At 38.6% G+C, this 23873-nt stretch overlaps 2 protein-coding genes across 4 annotated transcripts in view; one reads left to right on the forward strand and one right to left on the reverse strand.

The window, feature by feature from the left end:
• NT5DC1 (5'-nucleotidase domain containing 1) overlaps window positions 1-23873 on the reverse strand; it is a 138707-nt gene that overhangs the window by 72562 nt on the left and 42272 nt on the right. The gene's annotated exons all lie outside the window — the stretch shown is intronic.
• COL10A1 (collagen type X alpha 1 chain) overlaps window positions 7262-23873 on the forward strand; it is a 42001-nt gene continuing 25389 nt past the window's right edge. Inside the window, exon 1 of the mRNA XM_021392839.1 lies at window positions 7262-7496. The gene's annotated coding sequence lies outside the window, so the exon portion shown is untranslated. The remainder of the gene's footprint in view (window positions 7497-23873) is intronic.

Here is a 23873-nt window from a genome sequence, read left to right on the forward strand (position 1 = left end):
GCCTTTTTGCATTCAGCACATAGCACAGAGTATTACTGATTATGATGGTAATAGCCTCCTTTGGTGTTTGCAAAGGAGAATATTGACCTTTATTTTATTAGCAACTTTCCAAAACCTCACTGACTAAACATTTGAACAGACTAACTAAATAATCCTCTTACACTCCACTTAATACAATAAACAAACAAACAAATAAATAATATTCCCTAAACGGCAGCCATGTGTATTGGCAGAAAGATGTTTTGATTTAATACGAAATATATTCAGTTGTGATATCCTTTGTATCCCCTAGCTCCTCAAGATGCATTTCAAAATATTAGTCCTCTCAGGCAAAAAACTGCTAAGGAGACCAACAAGTCTGCAGAGGACACCTGAATTTCTTTACTTCAAATATTCATATACTAATTGGAACTTGCATCTTAAGCAAAGAGAAATCCTTTTATATAAAGTCTCCAGATCCAAACAGACAAATAATTATATCTGAAGAAATAGGAAGGAAGTAGAAATACCACAGTACAAATTAACATGTGATCCCCAAAGTAAACAAACACCTTCAGGAAAGACAAGGGTCTTGAGATAAGAACATATCTATAATCATAGACAATGCATAAGCAAAGCTTAAACATATTAACACACCTGAGTCTCCTTACGACTCTATTTTCATCTCAGAACTCTGAGAAACAGCCATCTCACAACAGAAACATTAGAAATAATTTTTATATGAAGATGTTACTTTGTTAGAGCACAAAATAAGTTCAAACTGTAACAGAATTTGTGCCCGCATCAGAGAATAAAAAATGACTCCAATCACACCTTAGGTTTTGTATTAAGCTTAAGGTAAAATTTGAAGGAAAGAATAAGTAACAGCTTAGAGGTAAACAAACAATAGAATAACATGTAAAATGGTTTCAGTAAAGGTCAGACTAGCCTGATTTTTTCCTTTTATAGGATACCTTATTTTCCAGACAAAAGAACTGCACAGGGAGATTAGATTTTATCTGAACTTCAGCAGAACACTTGATAAGGTGTCACAATGAAGATTATTAGGAAGACTGGAGAGAAAGAAGATTAGAAAAAGAGCCCAAGGATGCTAACTAAAGTTACTGTTGCAGAGGAAATAACAATGAACTGCTTTGAACGCTAGGCTGAAAATGAATTACTCCAGCAGTTTTCCTCATGGACTGGTCTTGGTATTCATCTTGTTAACTATTTTAACTGTGATTTCACCCTAGAATACAAATGAATACAAGAAGTTGAATAAAAAAGACAGACTTTGCCAATGTAAAGGAGGAAGAATACCATGTGAAGGGAAAAATGAACTGAAACAGTAAAAGGTAGGATAAAATTTAACAGAATAAAGTACAGGATTCTGCAGGTAAAGTGGGATACACCTCATGCAACCCATCTAAAAAACCTGGTATCTTCACAGCTTCACATCAGGAAGATATGAGCATGTGCTAGGATAGCATGGACAGCAGGTCAAAAGATCAACTAGCCAACAGGTGATTCTCCTCCTCTATTCTCCTTTAGAGAGATCCCACCTGGAATAGTACCATCCAGGTATTGGATGCCCAGTAAAAGAGGTATGGGCCTGTTTGAGTAGGCCCAGAGGAGGACCATGAAAATTATCAGAGGACTGGAACACCTCTCCTATGAAGAAAGGTTGAGACTGTTGGAGTTGTTTAGCCCAAAGAAGAGAAGGCCCTATAAGATCTTGCTTACAAGAAAGACAGAAAAAGATATTTTGGCAGGCCCTATAATGATGAGTTTAAACTGAAAAAAGTTAAATTTAGATTGGATATAAAGAAGGAATTTTTTACGATGAGGTTGGTGAAGCACTAGAACAGGCTGCTCTGAGATGCTATGGATGCCTCACCCTCAGGGATGATCAAGGCCAGGGTTTGGGCAACTTGGTGCCTAGTGGAAGGTATCCCACCTCACCATCTTTAAGGGTTCCTTCCAACCCAAGTCATTCCATGACTCCATGTCAACAGCTTTGCAAAAAAAAAAAAAAAATTGCAAGACCAAGAATTATATGACTGTCACTAGATGTCCCTGCAAGGGAGAAGGCTTCTTTAATTTGCATTATTTAGATGATTTGCAAGTAGAATAACATAAAATGATTTGGACCTCAAAATGAAAATTTCAGCATATATGTAAATTTATTGTTTGCAAGGAACTGTATTGTTCTAGAATTATAAAACAGATGATTTCTAAGTTTTGTAACTTCAGCACCCATAAAAACACAGTGAGCTCTTTTAAAAACCATAAAAATGAGAGAAGTATAAATCTCTCTTTTTTTTTAAAAAAAAATCTGTAACTTGGAAAATACCTAAGGCTAGCCAACATAAAGAATCTAGTATAATCCAAAAGAAGGAGATTCCAAATTTGATGCTGAACACCAATCCCCAAATGAGGCATGATATATAAGATGTGCGGTGTATGCAATATTCAACTGCAGCATTTCAAGGAAGACAAGTGAGAACAGGTACTATTTCAAAAGTAATTCTGCACTTCATGGTACTTATGTGTTAAAATTGTATCCTTACACTTGGAACCTACACTGAAAAAGTACTAATACTGAAAGTTCCCAAAACAACTACTAAAAATTTATTTCACTCACTTGCAGTCCAATGTTGCCAAGATCCTGGAGTTCAGAATAAATTGTTCCAAATGTGACCAGAAATAAATCTAATTCACTACTAAAAAAAACCCTGAACTATCTGAAATTAAAAATACAATGCATTTAGTTTCTTACCACATTTAATGATCACGGAATTGTATGGGTTGGAAGGGACCTCCAGAGACCATCAAGTCCAAGCACCCTACAGAGCAAGCTCCCTACAGCAGGCTGCACAGACAGGAGTCCAGGCAGGTCTTGAATATCTCCAGAGAAGGAGAATATACAACCTCCCTGGGCAGCCTGTTCCAGAGCTCCGTTACCCTTACTGTGAAGAATTTCCGTCACATGTTGGTGCGGAATGTCCTCTGCTCAAGTTTATGGCCTTTTCCCCTTGTCCTGTCCCCACAGACTGCTGAAAAGAGGTTGGCCATGATATTTATAAACATTAATAAGGTCACCTCTGAGTCTTCTTTTCTCAAGGCTGAACAGACCCAGGTTACTCAGCCCTTCCTCATACGGGAGACACTCCAGGCCATCTTTCATCTTTGTGGGACACTGCTGGACTCTCTCCAGGAGATCCCTGTCTTTTTTGTACCAGGGAGCTCAGAACTGGACACAGTACTCCAGGTGAGGCCTGACCAGGGAAGAGTGGATGGGGAGGATCACCTCTCTCAACCTGCTGGCCACTTTCCTTTTAATGCACCCCAGGATCCCAGTGGCATTCTTGGCCACCAGGGCACACTGTTGGTTCATGGCCAACCAGTCGTCCACCAGGACCCCCAGGTCCTTCTCTGCAGAGCTCCTCTCCAGCAGGACATCCCCCAACCTGTACTGATACTTGTGGTTATTCGTTCCCAAGTGAGAGACTCTACACTTGCTTTTGTTAAACCTCATCTGGTTTCTTGCTGCCCAGCTCTCCAGTCTGTCCAGGTCTTGCTGAATGGTAGCACAGCCTTCCGGTGTGTCAGCCATTCCACCGAGCTTTGTATTATCGGTGTACTTGCTGAGGGTGGACACTATCCCCTCATCAAGGCTGTCGATGAAGATACTGAACAAGACCAGAACCAGCAACGACCCCTGGGGAATGCCACTAGTCACAGGTCTCCAATCGGACTCTGTGCCACTGATCACCATCCTCTGAACTCGGCCCGTCAGCCAGTTCTCAACCCACTTCACCATCCACTCATCTATTCCACACTTTCTCAGCTTCGTTATCAGGATGTTGTGGGAGATATTATCAAAAGCCTTGCTGATGTCAAGGTAGACAACATCCACTGCTCTCCCCCCACCTACCCAGCTGGTGATGGACACCATGACACTGTATGAAAAACCCTTAAGGTCATCTGCATATTGAAATGAACAATTCTTTGTATTCCTCTTACATCCCAAAGGTCAAGGAAATCTGTCAAAGAAACAGTTGCAGCTTTACAGTTAAATCTCTAGGTTCAAAACCGAACACAATTACCAAAAGATGGATGCATAAGACACTAAAACCTTCTCCAAAAGGAAACAAGACAGTAAGACTACTCCAACCAGAAGCAGAGGATAACTCGGGCCCCCTTATAAGCAGTCCAAAAAAATAACAGTTATCTTTGGGCTGTGAACTCCTTGGGGTGTTCCTCACCATAAGTAAATCAAAGGAGCCGAAAAGCGGACAGCCCTCTAGCCCGTATCAGAAGTTCTGCTTGTTTTGTGCTCTCAGCAGAACTTCCCTCTGCGGGGAGGAAGAGGGAAAAAGAGAAGTCACAAATAAAGTGTGAGACCTTACCTTTAACTTGTGAATGTAACTGATTGCTAAAGGCATACGCTTGGTTTATTTAATGAAGACAACATGCAATGTATCCAGTAACCAAATACCTCAAAAGTAAACTGAAATATTTTATAATGCCACATATTATTTTGTGGAAATTTGAGTTCTGCATTCCTGTCTGAAAGAATGAATTACAGAAATCAATTCTGAACAAACATACAGAAGTATGTATTAATGTGATAAACAAATGAAGATAAAAGTGTCACTTTAAATGCAAAGTTCATTTTTCACAGCAGATGGACATGACTAAGAGAATATCATTAATTCTTCAACAAGTATCAGAGTTCTCTCTAGAACTCTAATGGAAACAAAACTAACATCCATTAAATTCACTACAATACTGTTAGCATCTAGGTATTCATAGTAAGGAAGTGATGTTCAACTAGAATTGAACAGTGACTGCTTGTGCTCATTTTATGGCATTGATTTCACATTGATAAAAAGGTCTTATATGGCAAAGAAAATGTGTGGTTAAGTGTCAAATACGGATTGAGAAAAACAGGAAATATGTGAATACAGTGTTCACATCAATAGAATTTGATTTAGGATAAATAAAAGCCCATTTAAAACATTACAAAACTGTGATAGCTAAAATACACTTTCTGCATGCATGATTTACTGCAATTAATCAGTTTGTATCACTGATTCGGTTTTGGAGCTTTTTTCTAATATTACAGGTGTTGCAATGATGGGCAATTTAAGACAACTTAATGGCATACATTCAGAACAAGACTTTTAAACAAGATTTAAAAAAAAATATCTGCATTTCAGGCATTTTTTTTTCCCATGAAAAAGGCACGAGAAGGATGAATCTAAAGCTAAATTAACACACCTACAGCTAGGTTGGGTTGGCATTTCTGTTTCAGAATCCTAAACTGAGTGACTGCTAGACTTAAGCCAGCCAGTCACAATGTTCCAGGCCAGATAGTTCCATCCTGATCAATTTCTTTTTCTTTTTAAAGTGTTTCAGGAAAATGGCGTAACCACTGCCATGAATATAAAGAACACAAAAATGTCGTTCTATGCAAGCACAGTAGTAAGAAGAAACTCTTACTTTTTCATAAGTAACATACAGCGTAGGTTCTTAAAATTTCCGTAACGAAACAAGCTGTCTCCTAGTGTTAAAGTGCTTTCTGTTTTAGTAACAATCTAAAATACATGCTTCTGAAATTTGCATTATAGATTTAGGCAGTTATGTTCTCTCAAGATTCCATCTTACCTGTAACTTTTCTATTCCCACACAGCAATTCTGTGCCAGCTGAATTAATTCATTATTCCTGTACAGAAACTCAACACACCCTGTTCCAAGTCTCCTTAGTTTGAGCAGAACTTTGCCTGCAATTCCTTTCCCTATCAGAAAAGCAGCATGATGCCACATCCATAGGTAAGAGCCTCAGTTCTCTGTTACCTTGGTAATCTGAAGGGGAAGAAAATCCCAGAAATGATCAGTCTTGAAGAGCACTGGGAGGGGGGAATTTGCAAAGAAACAGACATAGAATGTAAAACCATGGAAATATGAAAGGGAGGGAAAAAAGAAAGAATCAACTGCAGAACTATGATTTATTCCATCCTGGTGCCAGCCAAATCAACTACCCAGAAGAAACACGTAAAAAGTCAAGGAAAGTGCGGTCAAATAAAATAAATGAATTCATCTCATTACTGGGATTCCACGACCCAGGTACAGGACCTTGCACGTGGCCTTGTTGAGCTTCTTGCATTTGTCCACGTCCTTTTGGATTTTGATCTCTTCTTTCTATAGTATCAACTGCACCACTCAGCTTGGTGTCATTAGCAAACTTGCTGAGGGTACACTCAATCCCATGGTCTAGGTCACTGAGAAAGACGTTAAAGAGCACCGTAACTCTACTATAACTATAATGGTGTGCAAAAGACACTCAAGAAACTGTAGATAAAAGTAGCACATCAGAGAAATGTCAGAACAAAACAGTAATTGTAAAAGACTAAACTGCTTCAACCAAGGGATATGATAATAATTTACACCATCTGCTCTCATCTTCAAGATTTAATTTTCTAATCTTTGTTTCTTTCTTCTAGGGCTGTGGCAGAGATTGAAAATAATCCAAAAGCAAAGTTTCCTTCCCTTTATAGATGAGAAGTTTGTGCTGGATGAAAATATCAACATAAGAGATAGGTTTTTGTCAATAAGATAACAACAAGAATACAAGAGATAAAATTGGGATTCTACGATGCACAGGCATGAAAGAAGCATTTAAAAGATGAAATATTCAAATCATCTAAATCAGACGCTTGAGTGGATTCAGGAGTGGTAACAGAAAGGAGGAAAGAAGAAAAGATCTTTATCTGAGAATACTTCTTTGGATTCCAGACAGAACACTAATCCTTTGGACTTATGTATAATTCCTTAATTAATAGGGAAAAACAATTAGATGTTATATTACTGGTGAGTGAGGAGGATATTCAAGAAGTGGAAAAATGGGTAACAGCCATGAAAATATTTGTAAGCTTACAGCCCAACTCTGAAATCTGAGTTTTGCTACAAAGATATGACTAAAGTTATACACATGGGAAAATGCCCTAACGTTTTGTCCCAATAAGCTTTTTTTTTTATTAGTTACAGAACATAAATTATTTTTTTATACTTTCTAAGAAGCCTATGACATTAAAAAGACATACCAAATACATTTTACGTTCCTCTTTAATACAAATAAACAAGCAGCCAGGGTTTAAGCAAGCAAGAATCTACAGTCCCCTTCCACCTCTCATATAGAACCATTTTCTTCTGGAAAACAAAAAATTACTCCCTGCTGGATCTGAACCAGAAGGCAGACCCGTCATTCAGTAGCCAGCATATGATTCAACTCAGCTTTTCAAAAAGTTAAAAAGACCAAAAGCCACCAAAAAAAGTTTTTTGAATCAAGAAGGCTGCATGATTTTAACTCTTCTGAAATGCCTGCTGAGCACTCCTGTGAATTATGCCTGCTGCAAGAGGAGCACCTCTGAGTTAAGAAGGCAGTGACTTTCAGTGACAGCTGGCAAGCAGATACTCCCTCTATCAAGGGACAGCCTTCATTCAACTGGAAGGTAGGAAAACATGCATTCCTGTAGATAGACACTGTAAAGGTATTAGATCCATGATTAAAATACATAGCAATTACAACCCTCCCTCAGCAATACTGTTTTTAAAAAAGAAAATCCAATACAGTATTTTCTAAAAATATCTAAGCACATAAAAAAGATGCTTTATAAAATATGCTTTTTGATCAGATTTTATGATTATACTAGGGTACACTGAAAAGACTGAGTAATAAACATTACTGCAAGTTGGAAAAAGACATTCCATTCAAGTCTCAGGAAATGATACAAAATGTTAAAATAGCACTAAGTATTCCACTCATGTTAAATTCAACACTGGAATTGCAGAATGATTTAGCTATGCCTTCAAATGCTTTTAATATTCCTTCATGTAACGTCCACAATCAGAAAACTACTTCTGCAGTAGTTAGCTAATTTCCAAAATTTAAATATTAATATTTAAATAGGAAGTTTTGTCCTACTTGTTAAGTCCACTCAGTGAAGTATTACTCATGTCCCACATTAATCATACATTATATTTTTATTAGCTTGATAACTTAAAAGGTTGGTAACAATGAATATTTTCTGTGTGTTTAAAATTTTTGATTGAAATACCTCGGAGCAGCCTCATAACACAATAGAAGTTTGCAAAACCGCTCGAGCTTAAAAAAAATGTATATTGCACAAATGCTGAAAAACTAGGTTGAAAGCAAATACTTAACTTTCTTTCATCTGTTCTGATGGTTCCTTTAATGACTTAAATACTTCAGAAATGCAGCTACATGAAAAAGTCTAAGAACAGGCTTACAAAAATGACTGTCTTCTGGACACAGCTTATAACAGCATTAAAATTGAGGCTGCTGCATTGAAAACTGTATTTTTTTACTTTTATATTTTAATTTAAAAACAGTTTGAATTAATAGCTTGCATACCAGTTTTCTCCTTTTTTTTTTTTTTTTTAAACCTTCTAGGATTTCCTCTAAATTGATTAGGCTATTTTTAGGCCATAAAAGAAGAGGACTTTTTTTGTGCTTCAGATGTATTTTACAGTCTATGAAAATCAAGTAATTTTTAATGAATAAATTGTACCTGAAAAGTCCTATTTTGAATTTCACTAACTGTATTATTGGGTCCATTAAACTGAAAAATATTTAATATTTGAACTCTGACTTGGACAAAAATAAACTATCAATGCAGATTCCAGATGACCCACATCACACCAACTGCTACTGCTTCACTCTGTGAACACAGACAAATTTGTAACATTTTCAAAGTCAATCTCAAAGAAAAAAATTAAAAATAATCTTTATTGGAGTGTTTTCGTGTTATACCTTTCTACAGGAGAGCCCAAAGTTGGCTTAGGAAGCCATCAACAATTTTTCTATTACCTTATCTTCACATCTTGTCTTCCAGCTCATATTGCAAAAAGCAAATATGGGTTCATCTTTGTCCACATGCTGCCTTCATACCTGAAGTTATGCATGGCGATGATTTAAAAGAATAGACCATTCAAAATCATCGTGAGTACTTCACACCTAATCAACATGTAGACCAAAATACTATTATTTTTATTATTATATCACTTTACATTATTTTTTTTTTATATATCATGTTATATCTGTAGTGTATTTCACCCAAGTGGTTGCATCCACCAGGCCCCTTTGTGGGTTTTTTTCTTTTTTCTTTTGGCAGCTGCTTTGCCTCAACAGTTTCCTGGGGCAATTAGTTCTACAAGGTAATTGTGTTGCATAGGAAACCGTGCCTCTAAAGTTCCCCCTCCATCTTCCACATAACTCAGGAATTGGACAGGAAGTAATCTCCCAATTGAAATGGATGTGCCAGAAATTCCTCTTTGATACAACATGCAGCCTTCCTGAAATTGAAGACTTAAGACTTTGTGGTTGGTAGAAGTTCAGCATGGCTTGCCATGCAAATCAATAATTTTTTAAAAATAACTTTTAAAAGCAGCTCGGCGAAAGAAAAATATGCTTTTTAATAATCTTGGCCTAAATTATGTTGCTGTATGAATTAAAGTAGAATGCCCTTAATAATTTCAGTTAAAGGAAAAGAGAAATGTACCAAACAATATTGTTTCTCCTAAACACAAGTATTGCTGATTGAGCTTCAATTTCCCCTAACAGACAAATACTGAATGTAATTTTGAAAGATTTAACATATCTTCCATTTACAGCCTAAAAGATCTCCAAATTGTATGAGTGCAAGAACCAGTTAAACCTTACGTTTTTTATTTACCTTTCTATTCTGCCACAGCTTATTTGCTGTGCAGTATCACTTACTTCAATCTGTTATCCAGATATGTAATTATTAACGTTATTTAAGATATTTTTGGGGTAGTTTGACGTAGTAATATGTACCTAATAAGAATCTTAGTTTAATAATCACCAAATACAATACTTGCATGAAATACGGTTTATTTTTGAAGACTTTTTTAAAAAAAACACTTTTCATTAAAGCAATTGCTCTTCCATGTCCATATATTTTTCACAGGTTCCAGAACATCTTGTTATGTTTTGGTAATTCCCTCTCTACTTCTACAGTTAGTAAACTGAAGAGCACCACTAACTTCCTTCTGACCTTGAGGCCAACTGGCACAGATCGTTCATAGTCACACTAGTAAATACTAAAAAATAAAACATGTTAAAATTCTCCATCCGAATGCCTGCTGGGAAAATTTGCCATCCTAGCAAATTCCTCAACTCCCTAAGCGTGCTTGAGGATTCTAAGGGAGCATGGCCATCTGTCTGGGCCAAAAGCATGATAAGGAGAGTACAAGTTACAAAGTAGACAACAGACTTCAGAGGACTGAGCCTGGGCCTTAGCACAGGTCAATTTACTAATACAGGCATAACCTACAATTACTATATCAATGACTTTTCAGAAGTATCAATTAATTTGCAGATCACCTACAGCATAAAGCAATTAGCAATATCAAACTAACATTGCGGCTTTACCGAAATTAGCGTCATAGCTCATGTGCACGTTATGCTCTGCTCTGGACTGCCTGATATGGCAAGCAAATCTTGCACCACAGACAGCCTAAATCACAGAATCATGGGATCACCTCTCCTTGTTGGCTCTGCCATCATTCGTGTCAGAAAATTATCTTCCACACACTGCGGGAACCTCCTTGACTGTGTGTGCCTGGCAGCGCTGCTTTTCCAGCAAATATCAGGGTGACTGAAATCCCCTGAGAACCACTACCTGTAATTGTGAGGCTGCTTCCAGGTGTCTGCAGAAGGCCTCATCAACTTCCTCCTCCTGATCAGGGAGCCTGTAGTAAATACCCACAACAGTGTCACCCATATTAGCTTGCCCCTTAATTCTCACCCATAAGCTCTCCACTTTTTTATCATTCATCCCTAGACAAAACTTGATACATTCCAGTTGTTCTCTCATAGAAAGAGCAACTCCAACACCTCACCTTGACGGTCTGTCTTTCCTAAAAAGTACATAGCCATCCACGACAGCGTGAACTTTCACTGAGCTTAAGTCAGAGTAACTCTGACAGCACAGAAACATATTCTTGGTTCCTCCAGTACCAGAATTGCTTTTCAGCTTCTCTTCAAGCTCAGTGATTTTCTGCAAACGTAAGGAAGATTATAGATCACCAGCTTTTTCTCCTTTATGACCTTTTTCCAGAGGACTCATCCTGATCTTTCAGTTATGAATCATATATCAACACCTCATGCCCAATTCTCACAAGACAGTATGTTATTTATTACCAATCACACCAGTGGCTCCAAGTGCTTAATTTTCAATTTTAGTACTTTCTAAGAAATAGCATTAGAACTATTTATGCTAGTAGTATTAGAGCTAAATGACTTTTCATTTTGTGAGTCAAGTTCAAAGCATAAATGTATTTCAAAATTCTGCCCCAACATTATTAAAGATTTGATATGTTTGTCTTCTTCTGCCAAATACAAAGCAGACTGAGGATTGAATTCATTGCTAATTATTTGGGGGATGAGAAGACTAGTTGCTTACTAAGCCGATTAGGGTAAGTCATTCAGATTCAGTGCTTTCCCCACTGACTTACCAGTGATTTTTTCTTCAATTTTTAATACTCTGGAAGTACTCATTTTCTTATCCTCCCCACCACTTGCAAGAGTTTAATTATTCTTCTCCAAAAATTCCATTTTCATTTGAAAAGTCTACTTCCAAGTTCATACACAACATGAACTGGGGAAAGGTTACTTTTATGAACCTTTTTATAAGTACTATCTCTCTCAAATGACAAAGCATCATTTTAAACATTCCTTCTTTTAGAGTACTCTTTGAGAGCCTTGATTGTAGAGATATGAGAAATTACATTACTGAAAAATCAATTGGAATCTGGAAAATGTTTAATGAAAGCAAAAATAATTGAACTTGAAAATACTACAGCAGTACCTCACAGTTACGCTTCCAGTACCTGCTGCTACCCTGCAGCCTGGGTTGCATGACTGGTCCACGTCAGCTATGACACAGTCCTCCCCTCACACTGCAGAGAGGAAGCAATTTCACAGATGATGCCTCTGGGCAAAAATACCACACACTATCAACTTTCACTTTATATTGAAAACAGAAGCGAACAGAGGTTGGTCAAGATGGAAGTTTATGGTTCCAACCACAGTCTATTTTAGATGGATAGGTTCTCACTGTAAGTTCAGAAAAGTGACTTAACTAGGAAACAGATCTCCTTCAGTATTTGCAAAGTTTGCAACTTCTGCAGTCCACAGTCCAGGATAATGCCACAGCTTGTTGTTCTCCCTTGCTGTGGCATGAGCCACACACAAGAGGAACTTGGCCAGTGTTGCATCCAGTGTTGCCCACCAGCACAGTCCAGCTGCTGCTGCCTGCTGCTAGCTCTGGGAAGGAGGGTGGCTACATCCTGGAATACTGTGTCTGCAGTGTAGGGCTGGGTATTGGATTTGTCCAGATGCTGCTATGGTGGCTGTATGTACACACAGATGCACAGGGGAAAAGAGGGGCTGCACCAGCCAAGCACTCAACTCCTTCTTCAAACATAAATTTTTCTCCAGTGCTATGTTTTCCAGTATGAAACAGTTTGAACTTACTGACCATCATAGCTCTGAACTTAGACTCATCTGACTTACTGCACAACACATCTTAACTTGATATGCCTCAAACCATCAAGCAATCTGAAATGATTTCAAATATCTAGACTGCACCGTCACAGTCAACCTTTTAAGGTCACAGCAGATACATAGCACCATCACTTATTTTCGGGATCTCAATTCACTTCTCATCACATAAAGGCACAAATGACTCTGTTTCACATGCAAGAAAAAGGTTTAAAAAACAAACAAACAACCACACATCTATCAGCCAGACCATAGCAACTATCTGTGTGGTCACAGCCAGAGCCTAACATCTTAATTAAAAATAATGGTTATGAAACATGTCATATATGGCTCATCAACCTGTTCCTCTCCTCGCACCATGTAATGCTGATCAAACTGTGTGATTCTCTCCAATTGTCTAAAATGACAGAAAACAAAACTAGTGAATGAAGATAGCTTTTACTCAGATAGTTAAAACTAACCATCTCAGTTTAAGGTCTCTTCTCACTGGTGACAGGACAAGGGGAAATGCTCTCATGTTGCACTAGTGGAGGTTTAGGTTAGATATCAGGAAAAATTTTCCAGAAAGGGTTGTTTAACACTGGAATAGGCTCCCCAAGGAGGTGGTTGAGTCACCATCCCTGGATGTGTTTAAAAACCATTTGTGGTGCTCAGGGACATGATCTAGTGGTGGGTTGTTAGAGTTAGGGTAGTATGATTAGGTTGCGGTTGGACTTGATGATCTTGAAGGTCTTTTCCAACCTGAGCAATTCTATGATTCTATGTTCTATGATTCTATGAAGCTAAGATGAACCTGACAGTAACCACACATGGCATGGGGAAGGAGAAGGGTATAAAGTGGAGAGAAGAGGAAAGAGAAAGGGAAAAGAAGACCTTGTGATGGAAGCAGCCCATTTGACAGGCTCAGCTGTGAAACATAACGCTATAAATTGTGTTTCACAGATGCTACATTTAGTTACTCACATAATTTCACATTTGCCACAGGTTACTAAGCACACATTCACTATTTTGCTGTGAAGTAATTCATTACTTTGTGTGTCCAGAAGTTAAAGCACAGAAATAGTGGTGTAAAATAGAATTGTGCTTTGGGTGCTGAACTCATGCTAGCTGCTTATCATTCAGACGCTGAGTTACTGTGAATTAGCAGACTGCATTGGCACACTTCACTTATAAAATGTGAAACTCTAAGTACCTTCCCCTGGAAATACAATAAACAATTCCAATGACACTGGAAAAAAGTTTACTGAGCAACAAAAAAGCATCTATCTTGCAGAAATGGCAGAGATCCAACTCAGGGGGTGTAGAATCACAGAACTGCAGGGGCTGGAAGTGACCTCAAGAGACTATCATGTCCAATTCTCTGCTAAAGCAGGTACCTACAATAGGTTGCACAAGTAAGTGTCCAGATGGGACTTAAATATCTCCATAGAATGAGACTCCACAACCATTCCGGGCAGTCTGTTCCAGTGCTCCATCACCCCTATTGTAAAGAAGTTCTGCGTGTTTGTATGGATCTTCCTGTGTTTCACTGCCCTTCTCTGGACACACTCCAGGACCTCGAAGTCATTCTTGTAGTGAGGGGCCCAAAACTTGACATATTGCTCAAGATGCAGCCTCACCAGAGCTGAGTACGGGGGGACAATTACCTCCAGATGGCAACACTACTCCTGATACAATGACAAGGATGTCATTGGCCTTCTTAGCTACCTGAACACAGAGCAGGCTCATGTTCAGACAAGTGCTGACTAACATCTTCAGGTTCTTTTCCTCTGTACAGTCTTCCAGCCACTCTGCCCCAAACCTGTAGCGCTGCATGGGGTTGTTGTGGACATTGTGCAGGACCCGGCACTTGGTCTTGTTGAACTTCATTCCTCTGGCCTCAGCCCAGTGATCCAGACTGTCCAGGTTCCTCTGTAGGGCCTTTCTGTCCCCAGGCAGATAGATTTTTGCTCCCAACTTGGTGTGAAGTGCAAACTTACTGAGGGTGCACTCAATCCCCTCACCCAGGTCATAAATAAAGATATTAAAGGCTCCTGGAACATCACTCATAATTAGTCGATTTAACTCCATTCACCACCACTCTCTGGGCCTGGCCCTCCAGCCAGTTTTATACAGAATCACAGAATTGCATGGATTGGAAGGGACCTCAAGAGATCATTGAGGTCAACAACTCTGCTAAAGCAGGCACCCTACAATAGGTTGCACAGGTAGGCATCCAGATGAGTATTAAATATCTCCATAGAATGAGACTCCGCAACCTCTCTGGGCAACATGTTTGGGCACTACATCACCGTTACTATAAACAAGTCCTCCCACATGTTAGTATGATAAAGTTTCAAGGCCATTGTTCCTTGTCCTATTGCAATGCATCACTGAGAAGAGCCTGGCCTCATCCATTTGCCTCCCACCTCCCTTTAGATATTTATAAACATTAATCAGATCGCCCCTCAAGTCTTCTTTTCCCCACGCTGAACAGACCCAGGTTACTCAGCCTTTCCTCATATGGGAGATGCTCCAGGCCATTTATCATTTTTGTGGGACTCCACTGGACTCCTTCTAGGAGATACCTGTCTTTTTTGAACCAGGGAGCTCAGAACTGGACGCAGTAGTCTAAATGTGGACTCACCAGGGCAGAGTAGAGGGGGAAGGATAATCTGCCTTGACCTGCTGGCCACGCTCTTTTTAATGCACCCCAGGATACCACTGACTTTCTTGGCCACAAGGGTACATGGCGGGCTTACGGACAACCTGTTGGTCATCAGAACACCCAGGTCCTTCTCTGCAGAGCTCATCTCCAGCACATCACCTCCTAACCTGTACTGATTCATGTAGCTGTTCCTCCACAGGTGCAAGACTCTAAGCTTGCTCTTCTTAAACCCCATCAGGTTCCTCCCTGTCCAAATCTCCAGTCTGTCCAGGTCTTGTTAAATGGCAGCACAGCCTTTTGGTGTGCCAGCCACTCCTCCCAACAAACTTGCTGAAGGTAAACTCTATCCCTTCATCCAGGTTGTTGATGAACATGTTGAACAAGACCAGACCCAGCACTGACCTCTGGGGAGCACCACTAATTACAGGCAAAAGCATGCAGTTAATAAAGATGTTGCAAAACATACGTGAAATCATTTAAAGCCATAGCTTAAAAATCAGAGACGGACATTAAATTTGGAATAAAGTTATTTTCTTGGCAATTTAGATGTCAGGGTTACCTTTTGCAAAAAAAAAAAAAAAAAAAAAATCTTCCATTACAGTTTTCTTAGGTATATTCCATTCATTTGTTCGGCCAATGACTGTCTTGAAAGCAATTAAAGTAGTAAATAGCATTAGATAATAATGAAAAATGATATAGCATCTAAGTCTGACTAGAACTACCTATAAAAAGACACTACTGGGAAATAAAAGGGAAGAATCTTATGTTGTAGACAATTAAGAATTACAACCAGAACAAAATTAGGCAAACAAAGAAGAACTTAGCGAAATGTAGAAGGTGCATAAGAGTGATAAAGATGTGTAGTAGAAGGAGAAATAGAAGGGTCAAATTTTGTTACTAAATTTTAGATAAAGACATATTATGTCTTATTCCTTTATATAAGGAGTTTTGTGGAAATCCTTATTTCTGTATTTATTCACAGGACTTTTTAAAGTCTGCAACTCATTAAGCAGTGAAAAATATCATTCTATACATTAAGTATTATAAATTGAAAGCTGTTTTCAGATTAGTTCACCCGCCATAACTTGGGGACTTGAGTCCTCAAGCAAGCAAAGGACAACATAATGAATAACTGCACCCAGCTTCAGAAACAGCAGCATCCTCCCAGGCTAAACTGAAACCACTATGATTAATTTCAATCATTTCTCCATTGAGAGTGCTAAGATGCATTTTCCCGTTTTTCTTTCACCAATTGCTAAGTAAACAAAATGGGTTTACAGAGGAGGGCACATTCAAATAGTTCTATTTATAATAGAAGACAATGTATTTCTTGTTAGCCTAAAATAATCAACAGCCATCTTCCAATGGCATCTTACATTCTCACCTTGGAAAAATGCTCTTTCTAGAGTATTATAGACAACAGTTACACATTTTAATACTTTGAGTTCAAATAAATAAGTAGCACTGGTCTTCCCCACCCACTTTAATAAATTTGAACTTGTCGGCTAGCCTGGCGCTGTCCAACTGTCTAAGCAAATCTCCCGCAGCCAAAGTAAATATGTTGCATTTCATGGGAAAAGGCCAGTTTTGAAAGAGATTTACAAGTTGACCATATATAACAAAGTTGGAATGGCTAAATTAACAATGGCAAAATATTTGTTAATTTTGTCATCTTTTCCAGATTGAAGGTTGACCTTTATTTCTCTTTGTATGTATGTCACATACACACGTGTAATATTCAATTTACTTTCGGTAAGAGCAAATAACATTGAAACATGATGAAACTGAGCCACAAAATTCCTGGCCTTTCATAATAATATTTAGATGAAGCAGGGTTTTGGATACAAAGATATTAAAAAGTTTTCCAATAAAATATTTTTTTTTAATTATTTTAGAATGTCATAAAGATTTCCTTCTGTTTGGGGAGGGCAGAAGAAACATAGTTACTGATGAATGTAATGCCAAAATTTAACGGCTAACTTTGCATTACTAGTACTGTAAATGATGCTGTTTTGGAAGTTTTAACTAATCCTTGACAAGGTAAAAACGATGTATAGCTGAACTGGAAATTATTTTCAGAAAAAAATATTTAGCACAGTGATTGAATTAGGTATTAAGTTGTAGCAGCACTGAACAATTTGGACATCTTTTTATTTATTTTTAAATCAATGTCTGTGGTGGCATTGGCACTGAGTTAAGTGAGATTAGTATAAAAAAAACAACACAGTTTTAGCTAATGTTGCAAGTATCAAACCTTGCATGGTGATAGGTATTACAGGTTCAATCATTTTAAAAATGTATATCTGTACCTATTTATCTAACTGGAATAGTTAGAAGAGTTAAAAATAAAGCTGTCAAGACTGACTAGCTTGAATTTTTTTTTTTTTAATTTTTTTAATTTTTACCTTATGTTGGCTGAAGTGATAGTAGTTAATACTCCTCCTAGCTCACATTAGGAGGCTCCTACTGTCTTACATCAGCCCCACAACATTGCTTGCATAATTACAGCATCAAATGTTTTTAAAAGATAAAATAAGCTGCTTTCCATGACTCGAGCTTCTTTACAGAGGGAAAAAAAAAAAGATCATACTAACCAAAAAGATAATTGTTCTCCGAGTCATGTGAGTGGTTTGTGTGATTACATGGGGCTGCTCGTGTGCTGTAAACAGAACTTGTTCAGCTGAATCAGTAAATAAAAGCATGAGTCAACTTTTGAGCTAAAGAAGGTGGTTCTTACACTATTATCTGAACTAGCCTTTTGGGGAGACAAAGAGTAATGCTACCCAATGTCACTTACACAAATATTTAGCTGTTTATATTGTCTACTGTGTAGAGAGCAGGGCTTTTGATATACTTACATTTCCAGAACAAACAACATCTATTTAAAATGAGGAAAGAAAACAGCTCTAGCATTTTTCTTGGTGATGAATCTGGGTTTTTTGTTTTGTTTTTAACATCTGTGGAGGCTACGGTAAAATCTCTGTTGATATAAAGGAAGTGTTCATTTTCTACATAGAAAAGCAGCTTTTATTCATAAGGGCTCTCTTCCTCTTCTCAGCCTTTATTGTCTGTGAAAACAGTAGCTCTGATTTCTCAGAAGCCAGTGTTTCATATATAAGTTTAACTACAACAGATGTTCTTTGCTTAAAGGAAAATATCTGCTTTTCCAATGGGTGTGGAAATATTTATCTTTTACTTTTTTTAAAATCACCCAATCACCAAGCTAAGTTCTAGGAACACAGCGTAACAAATACCAAGATCGTCCTCTCCAGATTCACTGCTTCATAGCCTACTATTTAATAGATTATGCATATTTGCTACAAACTTAGCATTTGCCACATATGAACTATCACGTTTCTCAGTTCAGCATTAAGAACATCTTCTGTTCAAAATTCTAAGTACACACAATAGGATTTCCAGCCTCCTCCCTCATCCAGATGCAAAGCTGCTTTCCACTAAGCATCCAATTGAGAACTGCTGCATGGAGGAGGTTCTTGCCAATTCTCAGATTGTATGCTCTGGCATTTTGATGGAAATACTTCAGCCCAGAAGTTTTTTCCTTTTCCAGCAGCATTCTTTTTCCACTCTTCTTTTATTCTATAACAGCATCACTATTTCATTTTGCTGTAATCTGATAATTTATTTTTAGGTGACCAGAACTGGCAGTTCTACACAAGGGCTTGAACACAGCAGAAATATCTACCCAGGCAGGTGCAAGCAAACCCTGTGTCCAGCCTGAGCTAGCTGCATACATAGCAGTGGCAGTCTGGAAGCAGTTTAGCTGCACTAGCATGGATGTCCCCCAGCTAATGCATGTATCAGTGCACTGCACCACCCACGCAGCTACCAGTCAAGGCCTATTTTTCTGTTGCCAGCTGCATAAATATGTCCAATGTCCTCTGAAGCCCAAATATTACAAAGCAAGATTTGCTTTGTGCAGCTGTCCAGAGACATGAAATATGCTGAGGCGCATCCTCCTGTACATATGAAGCTGCTGAAGAAGTGGCAACCTCCTGGTAATTCATACAGAAGCCCAGCAAGCCTGCTGGAATCAACTGGAAATTTATACCAGAAGATGCATTCATAAAGAGTTAACAGTAACACTCAAAGGAAAAGTACAACATGCTACCACAGTCTGAAATAGAAATCAGCATCCCAAATCCATTTGTGTGAGTTTGGCAAGTCACAGAAAGGGTTTTATATTCACTCTTCTAGTTGAAATAAAAAAGAGTTGTTTTGGTGACCCTCAGAAGTTGCCAGATGCAAGTTCAGGCAAGCATCTGTCAATAGAAATGGTGAAATACCTCATGTAGGTCATGTAGGCTTTGGACCTGCCAGTCTTCACAGCATTCCTTTGTTGAATCATATTTACTACCACAGCTTTATTTTTGTCTTAGTCCTTCCTGTTTAAATTCATTTTCCAGCTTGAAAGAAACACTTCAGACTATTTTAGCAGACTATTCTAATAGGAAGCCTTTGACATGGGCAGGACTTTTGTAAACATGGACAAAGTCAGGATCCAACAAACTACTCACAAATGCAGAGGGCCAGTCTAGACATCTTTTCTGGTGAGCAGTACAGTTTGTCATTTTGCTTTCCACCATTTGTACATGAGATGAGTTTTAGTGAAATAATTTTGAAACTACTTCTAATTTTGCTTTCGAGAACAACCCTCTTTAGAGGCAAAACAAAAGAGCTAATTGAGATCTATACTTAAAAGCATTATTTAAGAATATTCAAAAGATGATTACATTGCTCAGAACTGCCTTACTCTGTTTTCTAATAATGGACCAAACACATTATTAAGCATCATGTCCTGCAAGGGCAAAAAATACTTTCTGAGAACATTTTGTCTTTTTATGAGGCTGTGGTTATCCAACACAGATTTTTTTTTTTTTTCTGGTGAGAGGGAAGGAAATACCTGAAAATGGAAAGACTTTGTCACACCTGAGAGTAAAGACTCAAGAACAGCTCAAGGCCTGCTCCGTCACGGCAATTTATCAGACAACCATGTTCATCCTATATGGAACATTCAGACATCAGACCATGTGGACATATGACCAAGCATAAAACATCATGTGAAGTTATTCAGAAGCAAAATGAGATACATAGTGAAAAATATATGCCATGCATAAACAAGTTCTTATTTGGCTTGTGAAAATGAGGGAACTTTCAATTGAACACCAGCACAAGAGAGAGGAAGGACTTTCTAAACAACAGAAATCAAGAGGGACAATTTGATGGAAAAAATAAAAAAGATATCAGAAAGGATCTGAAGCTAACAGATAAGGTTCAGAAGAGAAAACAGGAGGGAAGAATGTAGAAGTAGCAAGGGGAAGGAAGGGGACAGGGTATGAAAAGATGGACATGATAGAAGGCAAAGGACAGATAGACTAGAAGAATACGCATTCATTAATCCATCCCATATAATAAACTATCTGATGCTTCATTTGGGAAATAATATGAAATTTCAGAGTTTAGACTTCAAACGTTCAAAGACTATTTTCAACCCAGCAGTGAAGTACCAGTGTTTCTGAAGCTCAAAGCGAAGTATGGCAACTAAACCATAAGCAACACTGCAACAGTACAACTTACGATGCCAGCAAGTGATTAGTTTCTCTTGTCTTCTCTTACCTGAAGGTGGTGGGAGAAGTGAGAGGAGATGGAATTGTTCAAACACAAAACTTCAGGTCTGGTTCAATGAGTTCAACCTCATTCAAGTCCATCAGTAATCAACAGAAGGGTTTTACGTTTTACCTTAAGAGCTTAATTTGTTCTGCAATTTGGCTCTTTCTGATGGAAAACTTAAATGACTTGTATTTCTACACTTTACTTTTGATGCATACAGAAAAATATAATTCATAGCATTAAGTTCTAGACTTCTTATAGTGGCAATATCATTTCATGACTAAGAAGGATTATCAGAGGAAGATGTTAAGTAACTGTCTATGTTCCCACACAGAACACATAGACAGAAATGGGACTGCTACACACAACGTTATAGGCAATGTTAGGACATGTGAATGAAATATAACTGCATATAACGTTTCCAGGTTTATGTGGTTTCCTGAAATATCTTTGGTCTTGATGTCAGAGACAAGATAGTGGGCTAAAGGGAGCATGGCTCAGCTCCAGTGGGCATTTTTTTCTGTTTTTACTGATTTAAATGTCTCAGTAAGCCAATCCAACAAAATACAAGTTACTTGCAACAGTCAGGGTATAAAACAATTTTATCAACTGATTATCTATACAGACAAGGACAAAAAATGTCATGGAGGAAAGATAAAACTGACTTGCTGGTATTTAAAAAAATTGACAATGGAGGACTGGAACTGAAAAAATATTTAATTACACTCAACTCTAAAAGATTGAATTGTGTACATATTTATAATACTCCCCTATCCACAGAAAGGGAGATAAAAGCTTCAACTTTACCAGCATAGTACTTTTTCAGAGAGAGCACACCATGGCTATTTTCACAAAATTTCTTTGAAATCTCACACCTGAATATTGCTCATTCTGACTGGCAAGTACAAGGTTGAAATGCATGTTTAGCTGAACTGTATCATAATTAACAAAGGATAACAATGATTTTACGTGTGTTGCATTTATCAACAAGCCTGAAATATATGCGTATGTTATAAGACAAAAAATGGCAAAAAATCCAAGATAAAACTCAGATTTGTCCCAGAGAAATTTGGGAGGGCTCCTCAAAGAAGGTAACACTATCAACTGCCCAGATGAAGTGCCTCTACACCAATGTACACAGCGTGGAAAATAAGCAGAAGGAGCTGAAAGCCATTGTGTAATTAGAAAACTGTGATCTAGTTGCTATAACGGAAATGTGGTGGGATGAATCACAGAACTAGAATACTACAATTGAGGGCTACAAGGTTTTTAGAAGAGATAGGCAGGGAAGTTGCCATCTATGTTAAGTGGATAGATTGCAAAGAGCTGCCTCTGAGAAACAGTCATAATCAGGTTGAGAGCTTGTGGGTAAAAATCATGGATGAAATGAACAAAGGACATCTGGTTACCAGGGTCCACTACAGGCCACCTGATCAAGGGACCATACTCCTGATCATGCTTCAGCTGCAGGAAGCATCATGCTTGCAGGCTCTCACCCTGATGGTGGAATTTCAGCTACCTGGATATCTGCTGGAAAAGCAACACAGCAGGATGCAAGCAATCCAGGAGACTCCTGAAGTCTGCTGAGGATAACTTCCTGGTCCACGTATTAGACAAATCAATCAGAGGAGAAGTGTTGCTGGACCTGGAGCTCACCAGAGCTGAGCATTAAAGAGGTTAAGACCGGAGGCACCCTGATCTGTAATGACTGTGATTGCTGGTTTGTGATTCAGAGGAGGATGGGCCTGGCAAAAAGCAAAGCCAGGACCCTAAACTTCAAGAGAGCAAACTTCAGGCTATTTAAGCTGAGATCCCCCAGGAAGCTCTCCTTAGAGACCAAGGAATGAAATGAAACTGGCGACTCTTTAAGGATACCTGTCTGAGAGTGTAAGAGCTCCCTGTGCCCAAGTACAGAAAAACAAGCAGGGGAATCAAGTAACTGGCATGGCTGAGCAAGAACCTGCTGGTCAAACTAAGAGAAAAGAGTGACTTGTAAAGGCAGTGGAAGCAGGGATGTGTGGATTGGAAACAATATAGGGATGCTGTTCAGATGTGCAGAGATGGAATTTAGAAAGCCTGAACTTGATGAGGGATGTGAAAAATAACAAGAAGGGATTCTTCCAATACACTGGTCATAAGAGTCAGGCAAAGGAGAGTGTACCCCCTCTGACAAATGAGGGGGGGAAACTGGCTTCAACAGACATGGAGAAGGCTGAGGTACACAATGTCTTCTTTGTCTCAGTCTTCAATAGCAGTCAGGCTTCTCACATCTCTGAACTTCTAGGCAGCAGCTGGGGGAGCAAAATCCCTGTCACTGTAAGAGAAGAGCAAGTCTGAGACCATCTCATGAGACTGAATGTGTATAAGTCTATGGAGCCTGATGACATGCATCCCTGGGCCTTTAAGGAACTGGCTGATATGGCTGCCAAGGCACTCTGCTTCATATATGAAAAATCATGTCTCTCAGGTGCAGTCCTCAGTGACTGGAAAAAGGGAAACATGATTCCTATTTTCAAGACCGAGAGAAAGACAGATCTGGGGAACTACAGGCCAGTAAGATCATGGAGCAGATCCTCCTGGTAGCTATGTTAAGGAGCATACAAAATGAAGAGGTGATCTGGGACAGTCAGCACAACTTCACCAAGAGCAGATCATGCCTGACTGTATTGGTGGATAAAGGAAGGGCAACTGATGTCATCCACCGTGACTCCAGAAAGACCTAAGATGTGGTCTCACACCACATCCTTATCTTTAAATTGGAGAAAGATGGATTTGGTAGATTTTTTGGTGAATAAAGAATTGGTTAGATTGTCACAGCCAAAGGGTTGTAGTTGATGGCTCTATGTCCAAGTGAAGGCCAATGACAAGCGGTGTCCTCCAGGAGTCTGTCTTGGGACCAATCATCTTCAACAACTTTATCAATGATAAAGACATTGGGATCAAGCACACTCTCAGAAAGTTTGCAGACAACACCAAGCTGAGTGGTGCAGTTGACATAATAGAAGG

The sequence above is a fragment of the Numida meleagris genome, chromosome 3 (assembly GCF_002078875.1).
Source record: "Numida meleagris isolate 19003 breed g44 Domestic line chromosome 3, NumMel1.0, whole genome shotgun sequence".
In the NCBI taxonomy this organism is placed as follows: Eukaryota; Metazoa; Chordata; class Aves; order Galliformes; family Numididae; genus Numida; species Numida meleagris.